Source organism: Phocoena phocoena, chromosome 8, assembly GCF_963924675.1.
Source record: "Phocoena phocoena chromosome 8, mPhoPho1.1, whole genome shotgun sequence".
Classification (NCBI taxonomy): domain Eukaryota; kingdom Metazoa; phylum Chordata; class Mammalia; order Artiodactyla; family Phocoenidae; genus Phocoena; species Phocoena phocoena.
This window is the reverse complement of record NC_089226.1, coordinates 85,433,404-85,448,328: the sequence shown is the minus strand read 5'-3', so window position 1 is coordinate 85,448,328 and position 14,925 is coordinate 85,433,404.

Sequence of the window (14,925 nt, the reverse complement as noted above, 5' to 3'; positions counted from 1 at the left end):
AATCTCTGCCTGGATGTACTGGATGAGAGCAAACAAAAGTTTCCTCTGGGTACCCAAAACCTCAGGCCTACTGCTCACAGATTGTGAATTTACAATAAATGCACAGCCCAGAAAATTATAATGAAAATCTACACTGGGCCAGTGATTCCTCTTGTCTCACTGGGAAGAAGAAAACCTCAACTTTCTCTGAAGGGACATTCTTGCAACTTAGATCATTCAGAATTTCCACGGAAAACTAAAGCCTCACTCAAGAAGAGCTTTAAGTAAATAAGTAAGTAAAATGCAAAGTATACACTCCTTCCATGAACAAGTATCAGAAAATACAACACACAGAGACCCCCAAGAACTTCAGTTCACAGAAAAACTGTTTAAAGGATAATATAAAATAAATATATTTTTAAATGACTAAATACATTAAGAATTGAAATCTATTAAAAGAACAAGTCTATTTTTTTTAAAAAAATGTAGATTTGAACAGGTATCAGATAAAACTTCTAGAAAGAAAAAAAACCTGAAATTTAAGGCTCAATGAATGGGTTAAACAGTTTAGACCACTGAACAAAGAATTCGTGAGCCTATAGACAGAGTTAAGAAAATCACCCAGGGTGAGATTAAGAAAAATGGAGGTTAGAACGAGAAGTTTCAACTTATACCTACTAGGAGTTCCAAAACAAAAGAATAGAGAGACCTGAGAAGAGGAAATATTTGAAGAAATAATGGCTGATAATATCCCAGAATTGATTAAATCACACACATGAATTTTCACACGCCAGAGTCACAACATATTAGCCAGTGTTCTCCAGAGAAACAGAACCAACAGGATGTGTTGTGTGTATTTATATAGATACGATAAAGAAAAACCCACAATTAAAATTATACATAATGTGAAAGACTGAATACTTTCAATTTCGGTTTGGGAAAAATTCAAGGATGCCTACTCTCATAACTTCTCTTCAACATTGTACTAAAGATTCTAACCCATGTAGTGAGGCAAGAAAAAAGCAATAGAAAGCATATGGACTGGAAAAGAAGAAGTAAAATTGTCTTTTCATAAACAGAATGCTTGTCTAGAAAATTTGAAGGGGTTTCCCAGAAAAAACCACTTAGAACTAAAGAGTTTAGCAAGGTCACAGACAAAAATCAGTTGCATTTACATATACTAGCAATGAAAAATCAGACTTCGAAAGAAAATTAAATACCATTTAAAATAGCATAAGAATATTAGATACTTGGGGATCCATCTAAAAAAATGTCCCAAATCTATACACTAAAAACTGCTAAACATTGCTGAGAATGATTAAATAAGACCTAGATAAATGAAGAGCAATACCATGATCATGGATCTGAAGCGTTAGTATTGTTAAGATGTCAATTCTCCCCAAATTGTTCTGTAGATTCAGCATAATCCCAATCATGACCCCAGGAAACTTTTTAGGCGGTAGCTATTGATAAACTAATTCTAAAAGTTGCATAAAGTGCAAAGGATATAAATAGCAAAACAATTTTGAAAAAGAACAAAGTTGGAGGACTCACCTACTACCTGATCAAGATAGAGTGATATTGGTGAAAGACTAGACAATGGAACAAAACAGATAGTCCAGAAATAGACTCACACATATACGGTCAATTGATTTTTGACAAGATGCCAAGGCAATTCAATAGAGTAACTCAAATGGTGTTGAAATAATTGAAAATCTATACTGGAAAAAAGGGTAAATCTCAATCCTTTATGCCATACAAAAAATTAACTCAAAATGAAATGAATTATAGACCTATATGTAACCCATAAAACTATAAAATTTCCATAAGAAAACTTAAGAGAAAATCTTGCAACTTTTGGGTAGGCAATGATCCCTTAATGCAATATAAACAGCATAAATCCTAAAACAAAAAATTGATAAAATGGGCTTTATCAAAATTTTAAGTTTTTACTCTTCCAAAGATACCATTAAGAAAATGTAAAAGCAAGATACAGACAGGGAGAAAATACTTACAAAGCATGTATCTAATAAAGGACTTGTATCCTAAATGTATAATGAACTCTTATAACTCAATATTGGAAGACAAGTCAACTAAAGTGGGCAAAAGATTTGAATAGACACTTCGCTAAAGGAGATGTACAAATGGAAGACTACTCAGCGATAAAAAGGAAAAATTAAAACCTACTGATACAGGCAATGTGAATAAACCTCAGAATCATTGCACTGGGAGAAGCCAGACACAAAAGGCTTTGTATTATACAATTCCATTTACATTAAGTTCTAGAAAAAGGAAAATCAGTGATGTAAAACAAATCAATGGTTGCCAGGAGCTGGGAGTATGGATTTCAGAGGGGCATGAAAGACATTTGGGGATGATATACGTGTCCTGTATCATGACCGTAGTCATGGTTACGTGACTGTACTTTTGTTAAAACTCATTGAATCGAACACTTAAAATTGGTGGATTTGATCATATGTAAATTATGCCTCAACAAAGCTTATTTTAAAAACTAGACATGGTCTCTCACTAGACAGGGCTAGAAATATATGAACAGTTTTCTGTACCCTTTGACCAAACACAATATCTGCGTGACATTGGATAATGTAATTAACTTCTCTGGGTCTTGGTTTCCTCAAGTGCAATGTGGGGGTAATAACAGAATATTATGGATTGTTATGAGGACCAAATTACATAATCTATGTAAAGTACTTTGCACAGCACCTGACCCAAAATTCAATCACCAGCTCAGGGACACTCTCTAAGCCTCTTGTCTTTGTCTGACTCATTCAACAGCCTTCACAACAAACTTCTGTTAAGATTTGTCTTCCCTAGGAGTTTCCTTCAGGGAGAGTTGGCCCAAAGAATGTCCACTTCCCTAGATAATTTTATTTCAGAATGTTATAACTGCATTCTTGGTTATAGTTTAATCTCATGTGAGTTGCTTTCCTATCTCCCATCACCCTCTGGGAGGCTGATTAGATCCTGTCTCTAGACTTGCAAGGCTGAGAGCCTGATCCCCTAGTGTGAAGGAAGGAGGCCCAAATGGGTGGACTTCCCTGGTACCATTTCTGGGCCATCGTGCTCTAATGGTAATTCAAGATGGTGACAATAAATGCCAGAGGGAAGCTGACCTCTCCAGTAACTTCCAGTCTTTAAAAATATTTTTGGATACAGGAAGTATAGTTTACCTTGCTCAGGGGAGAGAGAGAGGTAGAGGCACTAATGAAGTATGATTCCATTTTCCTGGAATAGGCATAAGTCTGGATGATTTTGTATGGCTATTCTGGCTTACACAGGATATCCTCTTTTCTTGTTCCACGAGGAATTCCTGACTTTGAATTGAAATGCACATTTTGGTGGAATTCTCATTTCCAGTAAGAGCAAGTAAAAAAGAGAATAAATTCTCTTCTAATGCTTCCTAATATTCCCATATCCTGGCACACATAGAGCAGAATGCTGCAGTAATGGGAGGAGGCTGCTTGTTGCCCAACAAGATTTCTGAGTATGCTGATAACATAGACCCAACTGTAACCCTTTCTAGGCATCCCAGGGTTCCCCAACACACCAATGGCTCTGCTCCTGGAGCTATAGCTGCAAATGAAGTGCTTGCTAACTAGGAAGGAATAATGGATTAAATGCTGGCCAGCTGCAATGCTAATTCTTTAGCAAGAGACCCATAAGTCAATCAGAACATCCCAGTGCAGACCCATGACCACGTTCCTGGAGAGTTTCCATGAAGGTGAACTGATATCACTGCTGAATTTATCTTTGCTCCTTCAACATTGGCTTCATGTCCTAAGGTTCGATCCCAAATTCATGAATCTAGGAGAAAAGCTGAATCTGGGGACATGTTGTCGATGAATTTTCATCCATTCATTAACTCTTTTTGACTGTCTGTCCAAAGTACTTCTGTAGCAGAAACAAGATATATTATAAATTATTTCTTACAACGGTTAAATTGGAATAATAATTCCTACCTACCTACTTCACAGGGTTGTTGTGAAAATAAATAAAGCATTCGAACAGTACTGGTCACAGAGTAAATGCTCTGTAAATAGTTGCAATTATTATGTACATGTTCACTTTCTTAGAACTAATTAGTAGGTTAATAAAAAGTGTCAAAATGTTAAATTTTCATATCATATTAAAGGAATATGACTTTTTTAGGAAACGTGGAGTCAAGATACCTGGGAACTTGGTCAATGCTACTATTAGTAATAAATTGTCAAATGAAATAATAGAATCAGGGAATTGAGGACACGGAGGAAAGACCAACACTTTCCTTTTTTAGGTGGAGAAAAGGAGTTATAGAGAAAGAAAGTCACAGTGGCAAACCTGTGACCAATAGCTCATATAGTCCCCGTCCACAGTTCTTCTCCAGAACACTATGCCATGGATAAAAAGGCTTTTTAAAATCAGTGCTTCAGAAAAGCTAAACACTGTACAAACAAGAGGTAGCATGAGTACTACATTTGGACAAATAAGGTCCGAATCTGCTCATCAGCTCCCCTAATGGAAACGACAACCAGCACAAGCAAAACGCTTTGTGATTCAAAAGATAACAGGACCCAGCTCACCAGATCTCCTGTTATTACTGACGGAATCCTCCCAGCTATTACACCTTGGGAAAATATTCACGTGCTCAGCCAACAAAGACAAATTTAAAAGACGAAGCAAGTGATGCTACACATTGCAATGCCACCCAATATTCAAATGTGCTCTTCTGAGCTATGTCTAATGTCAGCATCATTTTTTTAAGGAGACATATCAGTTTCAGTCAAGGTTTTTATTTCACTTTCCCCGTTCTTCACTGCCTGGACTAGGAAAAAAAAATAAAAAGAATTACCAGTGACATTACTTTTTAATTTAATGCCCTTGAGTAAGGGCAATAGCAAGGAGGCAGGATAGAGATTTCGATTTCGGAAGGACAGTGGATGGAGAACAGTTGTTAATGCCACATCTTCCATGAATATTGGTTGCAGCAGCTGTCTCTGCCATCATTCTCTCAAGGTAATGCCTTGCTTCCCATTGTCATGGTATCTCAGAATCAAATTATTTGAATTCCGGACACATCGACAACACACTGAAGGGCCCTTGCCAATTTTTGCAGCTCGCTTGGAGGAGAACATCACGAAGCATTACTCATTTATACGACTCCCAGGCTCCTGTTGTAAATTCAGCACGCAGCACTGCCTCCACGTGCTGCCCTTCAGCTTAGCTCTCTAATCCTGTAACCCTTTACCACCAACTCCTTCTCATAAATTTGTGCAGAAAATCCCCAGGCCAGGTCCTGCACCTCTTTGAGCTTCCGTGGGTGCAGATGGAGTCCAGGCTGCCAGAGCTGACCTGGAGACAGAAGCCAGCTATTTTGCCTCAGTCTGGCCTAGGGGTGAAAGCCCCAAAGCACAACACACTGAATCGTCCCCAGAGCCATCCCGCTGACATTTTCATACAGGTGAAGTCCAGTTAAAATTAACATCTGTCCTGCAATAGTGAAGCAGCTGATAATGGCCCGTCTCTTGGAGCGCAAGGGAACCATACGCAAGGGTGTTTTGGACGATTTCTTTTTAATGACCTAGGAAATATCTCACAACATAAATGAAAAAAAAGTGTGTAATTCCATATCTTATAGAAGTTTTATATATGCATGTAGGTATATATATATATATATATATATATATATATATATATATATATATCTAACTAGAAGAAAACATATCCAAATTAACAGTGATGAGTTTACTTTTTCTTCTTTATTGTTTTCTATATTTTCTAAAATAAACAGGTATTTCTCTTATATTCAGGAAAATAGATCCTCTTTATAAAGAAAATTTCCATCAAGGGTGTTTTTTAAACAAAAGGACTGTTTTCAAAAGGTTCACTACATAGTCAGCCCACACTCCCCCATTCTGAAAGCAAGGGGTTCCTTCCCACTGGCGCCTGTTTAGAAGAGATGCCCCAGGGGTGTCCTTTTAGCACCCCCTTAGCAAGGGGGTTCTAGTTAAGGAATTTTGTCCAGCAAGACCAAAAGTGACCATATTAGTCCAATCGAATTCTTTCTCTTGAATTGACCCACACAGAGAAAGTAGCAATTGCAGAAGAAGGGAAAGAGGAAAGAGGGAGGGAAAGAATGAGTCGCCCTTGAATGGCTACAGTGTGGATGGCTGAGGACAGAATAAAGGAACTTGATAGCTAGAGCTGCCTTAGACCCTGGACTAGCTTCTGATTCCAGGATTCTATGCCATGCAGGACCACGGTTCCTATTTTTCCCATGAGGTCTTGGTGGTTGGTCTTTCTGGGTATCTGCAGACAGACCCATGGCCAAATATCCTGTTCTCCTTAGTACCATGAATATCCTTGTAACAATCTATTTGGGGACAGATTATACTATGATTCTTCTAATCACATGAGACAGGAATTTCAGGATACCAAAATCCTGAGACCAGGCAAATGGGTTTCATAGGTCATTTTATTCCTTATTAAGTACACTACACAGACCAGAGCTACCACCAGACCATTTGGCATTTTATACAAATTTGAAAAAGCTACCCCTTCCTCAAATTAACAAAGTTAATTACTTCTCAATAATAACAATTACTAAAAAATAATAATAACAATTACTAAAGAAAAACAGTCATTTTATATGAGTTGCACAGGTAAATGATTCATCATAAAATGATAGAAAATTCAAATGTTTAATGATAATATAGAAATTTAAGTCACTTGAATCTAATGATTTGTTGTAAAATTCATAGACATCTTGCCTTGGTAGAAATAATTCTTTCTGACAGTTTTAATGCTTACTTTTTTATATAGTTCATATTTTATAGAAATGATCACCAGATTGGCAGCCTTTCTTATGACACTGTGGACTTTACCTTGGTTTTAACATATTCAATTTTGAGATGCCACACTCTTCACTGATATTGATATTTAAAAATTAGTTTTACCTTGAAAGTTTCAAAGTTATTTGGAAATGGATAAATTATTGTCACTAAAACATTACAATATTTTGGTGGGAGAATATGAGATTATAAAAAGACAAATTTAGATTTTTAGCTCTTTATACATTGATGAATGATGCATAAAATTCTTTGATATGCTCATCAGTCAATTTCAGTCATACATTTTTACCCAGCTTTGGTACTTGGTATTGATAGTAATTCTTCAAATCACATGAGATATCCAGAACTCGGCTACTTCAAGTACCCAGCATTAGGGCATCACCAGGAGCTTGTTATAAATGTAGAATCTCAGGTCCCATTCCAGAATTACTGAATCAGAATTTGCATTTTCATAAGATCCCCAGGCACTCTGTATGCACAGGAAAATCTAAGAAGTACTGATCTAGGATGCTGTAAAGGCCATCATATTCTTTCAGCAATATCAACCTTTCTTTTAAAGATAATATCAATATTATTGTTACCATTATAGAAAAAAACAGAAATCAATTTTGGATCAGAGGTGGTTTGATTGTGGAAATAACATTTGAAATGAATTTTCCTCCCCGTCTGGTGTTTTTACATTGAAGAAGTTGGAGTCAATGTCAAGAAGTTGCAATTTGTTGAGCAGCAATAATATCTTTTTGTAATTATCATAAATTCATTTTTCTTGAAAGATTTTCTTAGCTCATTATCTGTGTTCAAGGGAATAATAGATGTTGACTTTTGGCTCCCATCTAATTTTGCTTACAACATTAATTTTACCTTCACTTCAAATTAGTACCGAGCAATGCATTTTAAAGAGAATATTTTCAGAAGTATACTCTGACTTATATTTGAGAATCTGTGCTTTTATTTGTAACATCGATATGCACTGCATACTCCCTCTAATTAAGTTTTAGTAGCAAGACGGCATCTACTCAATTTCCCCATCTCATATTCAACAATGATTTAAAATTTTATGTCCCATAAATGCATTTTCAATATACTTCAACATTTGGTTGAAGCAAAAAGAGTAGTTATATAATTTCGTGGATGATATAAAAAATTCAGTGCTGTCAAAATAGATTTTTGCCACACGATTCAATACCAAATGTAAAGAAGATGCAAAACAAAAAATATAAAATGCCCTAGAATTTTTGAGGATCTTCTGTAACAATCCATTACATTCTGTACGCATACTTGTGGCATTGCTGAATCCAATTTTTCTTTAGAGTCAGTGTTTGTAAGTAGCCTTCTGAAAATACACATATGCTTTCTTTTGTCTTGTCATTTACTGGGCAACCCCCTTTGTCCAAACATTCACATATGAAATGTTTACTTGTTGAAAATCCACAAATCTAATAACATTATCTGTTCTATAGGGTTTATACCAGGGGTTACATCTAAAATGATCCAATAATATTTGCATCTCTTACCTTTTTCAAAAATAATTCATTCATTGCATCTACTATAATTTTAATTATTTGGCTTTATATTTTATGACTCTAAAAATGTGTAACATTATTTGTTAATTAATGTGCCATTATGCTATCAAATTTTGTATCGTTTCTGCCAAAGGAAGGCAATTCTCATCATTGTACTCACAGTTGCCTGGATAATCTTCTCCCTGGATGTGGCCCTGCCAAAAGTTGAATCATGCATAGTATGTGTTCCCAGTGTTGTTTCTCATTTTCATAGTATCTTTGCTTTTCTGCCTCTCTCTCAATACATAGCTTTCAAATCATACTTTAACTTTGAATTCTTAACACTATCGGTGAAGTGCATTTTACCCTCTGTCTATTAGTAATGTGTGATGCATACTGCCAATCCTTCCTCATGTTTTCATTTCAGTTGATATTTTTCCTCCATCCCTGAAGAATTTACAATATAGATAAAACACAGAAATCATTGAGGTAGAATAATGTAGGGGCTTTGATCATTAATAAGAATTTATGAATAAACAATTTCTGAAAACTTCCCACCTGCCCTGATGGTAAAGTTTGATAAACTTTGATGAAAATTTAATGAAAATAAATTTAATAAAAAGTTACATAATTTCTTACATAAGATAGACAAATTTCAGCTAGAATCTTGTTAATATTCAAATCGTTAAATATTCAAATTACACAGCCAGGTACCTGGATAGACAAAATATACATAAACATATATGTATATTAGATTGATAGATAGATGATAGATAGATAGATAGATAGATGAATCTCCAGTTTAATGTTTTCTTTTTCTCTTCCACATCCTAATCCAGCAGTCTGCCCCCATTCCATCTTCTCCAAAATGTATTTAATGATCTAAATTATTCTTTTTCATTTTCTTCTCTGTTTTCTGATTCTGAAATCAATTTTAAAATCTCTTTCAGAGTATCTGAGCAAAATCAATAATTAGTATTTTATTTTAGAACTAATTTTGTGTGTTAGTATGTAACACACAAAATACCTAATCGACAAGCTGCTAAATATTGTCGTGTTAATAGTATTACTAACAGAATATCCATAACAAGTGATTGCTATTATGTAATTTCCAGATCATTAAATAGTGATTTCTAATTTATGTGCATATAATTTTTTTATGGATTATTTGAGCATATGTATTTAGTTTGATGATGATCCATAGAATAATGAAAATCCTTGTAGATTTATGTTGGGAACTCAACAATACCTTTTGAAAACAGCAAATAAACAGGAGGTGATGTGATGCAACATGAAACATTAAATTAGTTGGTGCACTAACAATGGGGATTATTTATTTTTAATTTTTGAAATACCTATCAGTATATCAATTAGAAAAGCAGTTTCTTGTTTAGAAGCAGAAATATTTTAGATGACATTAGAGCTGTTGTTGGCTTTGATTATTGATTCATTTTTCCTTTGTGCGTGGAAGCAGAACAAAATATATTAAACCTCTTAAAACAAGACACTTTACTGCCATCTGCAGGGAGGTTGTAATAAATATACAAAGCATCCATCTCTGCGATAAACAATAATAACAAACATACAAACATTTGCAGAATAATAAAGGTGTCTGTGATATGAATGGTGCCCTCTTAGATGAGGAACACATGTGCAGGGCCCAACCAAAATAATCATATGTGGCAGCCCCAATCTCAACTGCATCTAGATTTCATTCTTGTCGCTTTCAATCTTCTGACAAAGGAGAAAAATTCCCATTTTAAAGACATTCTTGGGGTCCAGTCTGCTGTTGCTCATTCATGTTTTTGGGTAGAAAAACAGGGGAGGGGGATACAACCTACAATTCAGCTTCTACAGAATAGCCCCTCACTCTAGCAGGGAGGACTGGCTGTTCAGGACTTTCATCACTGGCCCCAGGCCAGAGAGCTGAGCTGTACTTAGTCTCCTCTGGGCTAAAGCCATTCACCCTGCAGGGAGTGGGAGTGGGGGAGGGGTTGGGCCCAGGCAAACGATCAAAGGAAAAATAAAAACTCTGCCTAAAATTAGGGATGGGCCAGCAGGATCCCTGAACAAAAGAACTTCAAGTGGGGGTGGGGATGGAGAGGGAGCCTTACACATATTAGTTATTCTTCGGTGCAAACTCACAATTGTCTTGCTAGAAAGATGCCCTCTGGCATATTTTGCTTGGAAACAATGGTCATAAATCCAATAATATTTTCTATTCTTGAAAGAAGACAAATTGTTAGATGGCAAGGTGATAAGAAATTCCCATTACCCAATCCCATGTATCTGAAGGAAAATATTGAGTGAGTCTATGTTTCTTGCAATTCAAATTGCAAAAGTTAATATTACCAATAACTAACACAGGGCAGAAAGTACCCCTAGTCCCTGGCCCATGATAGGCATTCGTTTGTGGAATAAATGAGAAGAGTTCTACTCCAGAGTTACCCCCAAAGTGTCAAGTGAGCACAGAGGATGCAGAATTGGGGGAACTGGGGAGGGCTTCCAGGTGAAGGTGTTAATTGAGTTAGATCTTGACAAGGAGGCAGAACGTTGACAGGCAGACAGGCAGAGATGGAGAGAAAAGGCATCCCAAGTGGAGTTAATAGTAGCAGCAGGACCCACGAAGTGGGAGGAGAAGGAGGGGCGTCAGTCAGGCATTCGGGACAGGAGAGCATGGTGACAGTGTCCAGCGAGGGAGGAGTGTCTAGCAGGGGCCACTGCAGCTGGTGGCCTTTGAAGGTGGACATGACAGCCAGATTGCAGGGAAGGATAATGATTGAGTGGGAGAGGAAGGAGGGAGGGAGTAGAAAAGAGAATTAGGCTACTCTCTCCCTTCTTTTGTTAATTTTCTATTGAAGTTACATATATTTATTATTATATTATTAAAATATACATATTTTAATATACATTTATTGAAGTAATATATAGCATATAAAACACATACTCAATATAACTTATGCTATTTTATACATATAATATGCATTTATAATAGAGCATAGTTGTGCTTACATGTGTAGTATGTATATGTATGTGTGTGTGTGTGTGTATATGTATATAGCAAAGTGCACGTAGTATAAAACTCAACAAATAACTGCTTTCCTGACTCCTAAAAGCATAGATTAGTTTTTAGAGCTACCTTTTTGTTTGCTTTTGTTTTTTAAGAAGTAAAAGGAGATGGTAAAAGGAGAGAAACGGGATGGTAGCTTGAAAGGCAGGATCAATGGAAAGGGATTTTCAGGCCACAGAATCATTGTTCTTATGCCAAGCGGAGCCAATTAAGAGGGAGAGATTGGATATGTAAGAGGATGGGAACAACCGATGGAGCAGTACTAATGGACATGAAAGGAGCAGGCTCAAGGTAATGGATGTGATTGATATTAAAAATAGAGAGGAAACTTCATCCTGGGGTAGCAGGACCCAAGCAGAGAGATCAGTGTGGGGCAGTGGCTGGGTGTGTGGCCCTGGCACCAGAGAGTCCTGGGTTCTATCTCAGCTCTGCCACTTACATAGACAGTTAACAGTTACTCTGGCTCCTTTTCTAAACTTGAATCGTCATGATAACAAAGGCAACAGCAACAAAAATAGCAGTGACTCCTGTCAGAGTCTGAAAGCCCTAGGACCACCCTGAAATGGGACCTGCTTTTAAATTGGACTCAACTAAGTACACAAGACTTCTATCCTGACCCTAACCCTGCCCTATAACCTTGCCAGGAGACAGCCCACTTCAGGTTAGCCCTGAGTGTCACAGGAGGTGCTGTGCCAGCCTCTGGAATTCCAAAAGACATTTCAAGCCAAATCAGTCTGAGGGTCCAGGGTTGAAGTTGCAAAGTCCAGCATTTAGGGGGACTTCAGCCCCCAGAGCCTCCCTGCTGGTTACACTCACTGGTGGGTGGCACTGGGGGAGATGATGGCAGAACTCAGCTGTCCAAGGACAGAACCTCCCCCTCTTGGAGGGATAGCCAGAGCAGAACAGGACCAGCCAACACATGTTGTCAAGCCTTTCTGAGGCCCACGCCGACTTCTCCTTCCTAGGGTCCATGTTTCCCACAAAAGGATTGAGTAAGAACCTCTTTGAATTCACCAAATATTCCCTGAACTCTTACCTCCTGTCGGCCCTGATCTTGCCTGAGAACCTCTCTCCCTGAAGGAACTGGTGCTCTGTGGCTAGGACAGACTCACAGGTGAGGCCGAGCACATCTGGGGCTCAATCCGCAAGAAGTGGGAAAGCAATGGAGAAAAGTGAACATAAATTTTCATCTCTGAAACGAAATCAAAGCCAGACTCTGAGGTGAGAACTGAAGGACACGTGTAGAGGGGAAGCCAGACCTGGTGGCTACGTTTTCACCTTTTCTTTGGGTGACAAATCTCTCACTGCTTTTCCTGCCACCAATATTCTAGCTGCACATGGACACTACTCACCCTTCGTACTCCCTTAATTCCTTGTAAGGCGTCTGAGACAAGACTACAAAGTTCAAATAGGACCTTAGCAGATGTTGAAGTGAAATATAAACTCAGAGCAACATGGGTTATAAAGAGGGCCATGGAGCTACAGAGATCATGGGATCCAGAGAGGAGGTGAAACTTCTCCAAGATTGCTGAAATCCATATGAAGTTTTCACCGCCTCAGTCAAATCCAAAAGTGGAAAAGAAATCCAACAGAGGAGCAGCGGGGTGTTATGGTTAAGGGACCAGACACAGGAGCCAGATGACCTGGGTTCACGTCTCAGTTCTTTGGCAAAGTTCTCTGGGGACCTCGGTTTCCCCATCTAAAAACAAGGGCGATACTAGTGCCTACAGCATAGGGTTCTTACGGGAATTAATTTAATATATGTAAAGCCCTTACAACAGTCTTTGGCTCATAGGTGTTAAGTAAGCTTGGAATTTTAACATTATTAACGACATGCTCAGTGTGACTAAAGGAAGAGAAGAGATGGGGGCCACCTGGGAGATAGGGAAAGAGGCAGGAATGAGATGGACAGGAATGGCACCCAGGAAATGGAGGCCACAAGGAAGGATGGAGGAATGAGAGGAAAATAACATATAGCATGGGACAGGGGTGGGGCATAGGAGACACTCAGGTAAGTGAGACAGATGGAAAAAGGCACTGCCGCCTTTACACCGGAGCAAGAGACCCACACTTGAGAGAGCCTGGCTCTGGCTCTCCTCTAGACTCACCATCCTTTCCACTGGGTAAGAAATCCTGGGGGCCAAGGGATGTGCCTCCTCAGCCACCCCCTTCTGGCTGCTTAGGACTCTGGAATTCCCTGCCCATCCCCCAAAGCCCCACTGCCAGGTGCTGCCCTGTTCTGGTCACGCCATCCTAAGGCTACCGTCTCCCCCCAGGTGAGAACACCCATAGGTTCAGAGGAGGCCAAGGGGCCGCTATTTGCAAGAGCATGGACAGAGCTTTAACGCGGCAGCTGAGGTGTCCTTTGGAGGCCCCTCAAGGTGCGGGATGGAATTAGGGGTGAAGGTGGAGTGTCCCTGTGAAAGGAGTAGGGGTTCCCAGTGGGGTGCGGGATGGAATTAGGGGTGAAGGTGGAGTGTCCTCGTGAAAGGCGTAGGGGTTCCCAGTGGGGGGCAGGATGGTTCTTCGCTTTCCTTTGAGGTCTTTCCGATAACCTTCGCGCTGACCGCGAGGTGGTGCTCCTTCCCTGTCAGTGCTCCTGTCGGACCCCGGTCCTGAATCTCACCAGTTAACCCAGGGGCGCTGCTGGAAACGGTCGCAGCCTTTTGCTAGGCCTCCGGAAAACTACGCGAAATGAATGCGGAGAAAACCAGGCAATCTGTTTCCACCGCGCAGTTTCCTCACTGCAGCTGGGCTTCCGCCCAGGTGTCCGCGGGGCCGGGTGTCGGTCTCGCCCCAGGTGGGCGGTGCTGGGGACCTACCTCGAGGCCCAAGTAGGCGAGGCCGCCCTTTCCCACCTTTTAAACTCCCTGCTTCTGGGTTTCGCTCTGTGAGCCGCCCCCGTTCAGAGAGAAGGCGGAGGATACCCTCGCCGGTGTTTACCAGGAGGCGCGGCTTTCAGCGCCTGGCTCTGGGGAGAGCGCAGTGAGGGCTCCCGCCTGCAGCCCTTGCGCTGCAGGGTCGCCACGAACGTAGCGCGGGAGGAGGAGCCCGGGCGGCGCCGATGCTCTTCCGCAGTGGACTGTGGGCCCCTTGGCGGCACTGGGCAGGCAGGGCCGGGCCGAGACATCGCCGGGTCTCCGAGAGCGGCCAGAGCCACCTTCGGGACATCGCCGGTCACTTTGTCCCGGGGGAGGTGAGGAAAGAAAGAGGGACCGGAGGGCCCAGGGGTTGAAGCGATAAGGGAGCCTGGCTTGATAGCCGGAATGGACCGGGGGAGAGGGGTGGTGATCTTAGATGGTGCTAGGGAGCTGGGACCCAAGCCCGAGCACGAACCGCCCCCCCCCCCTTCCCTCCTCCTCCTGCCCGGGCGCGGGGCTCCAGGCTTGCTATTCAGGCGCCTCTCCAGCACCTCGCTGGGTCCCAGGGTCTGGGTTCCACCCTGTGGCTGCTCCGGGATCCTCCAACCCGGAGGGGAGACAGCAGCATCCAGCGAGCCCCGCAGCCCTGCAGGGGAGTTGCGTTT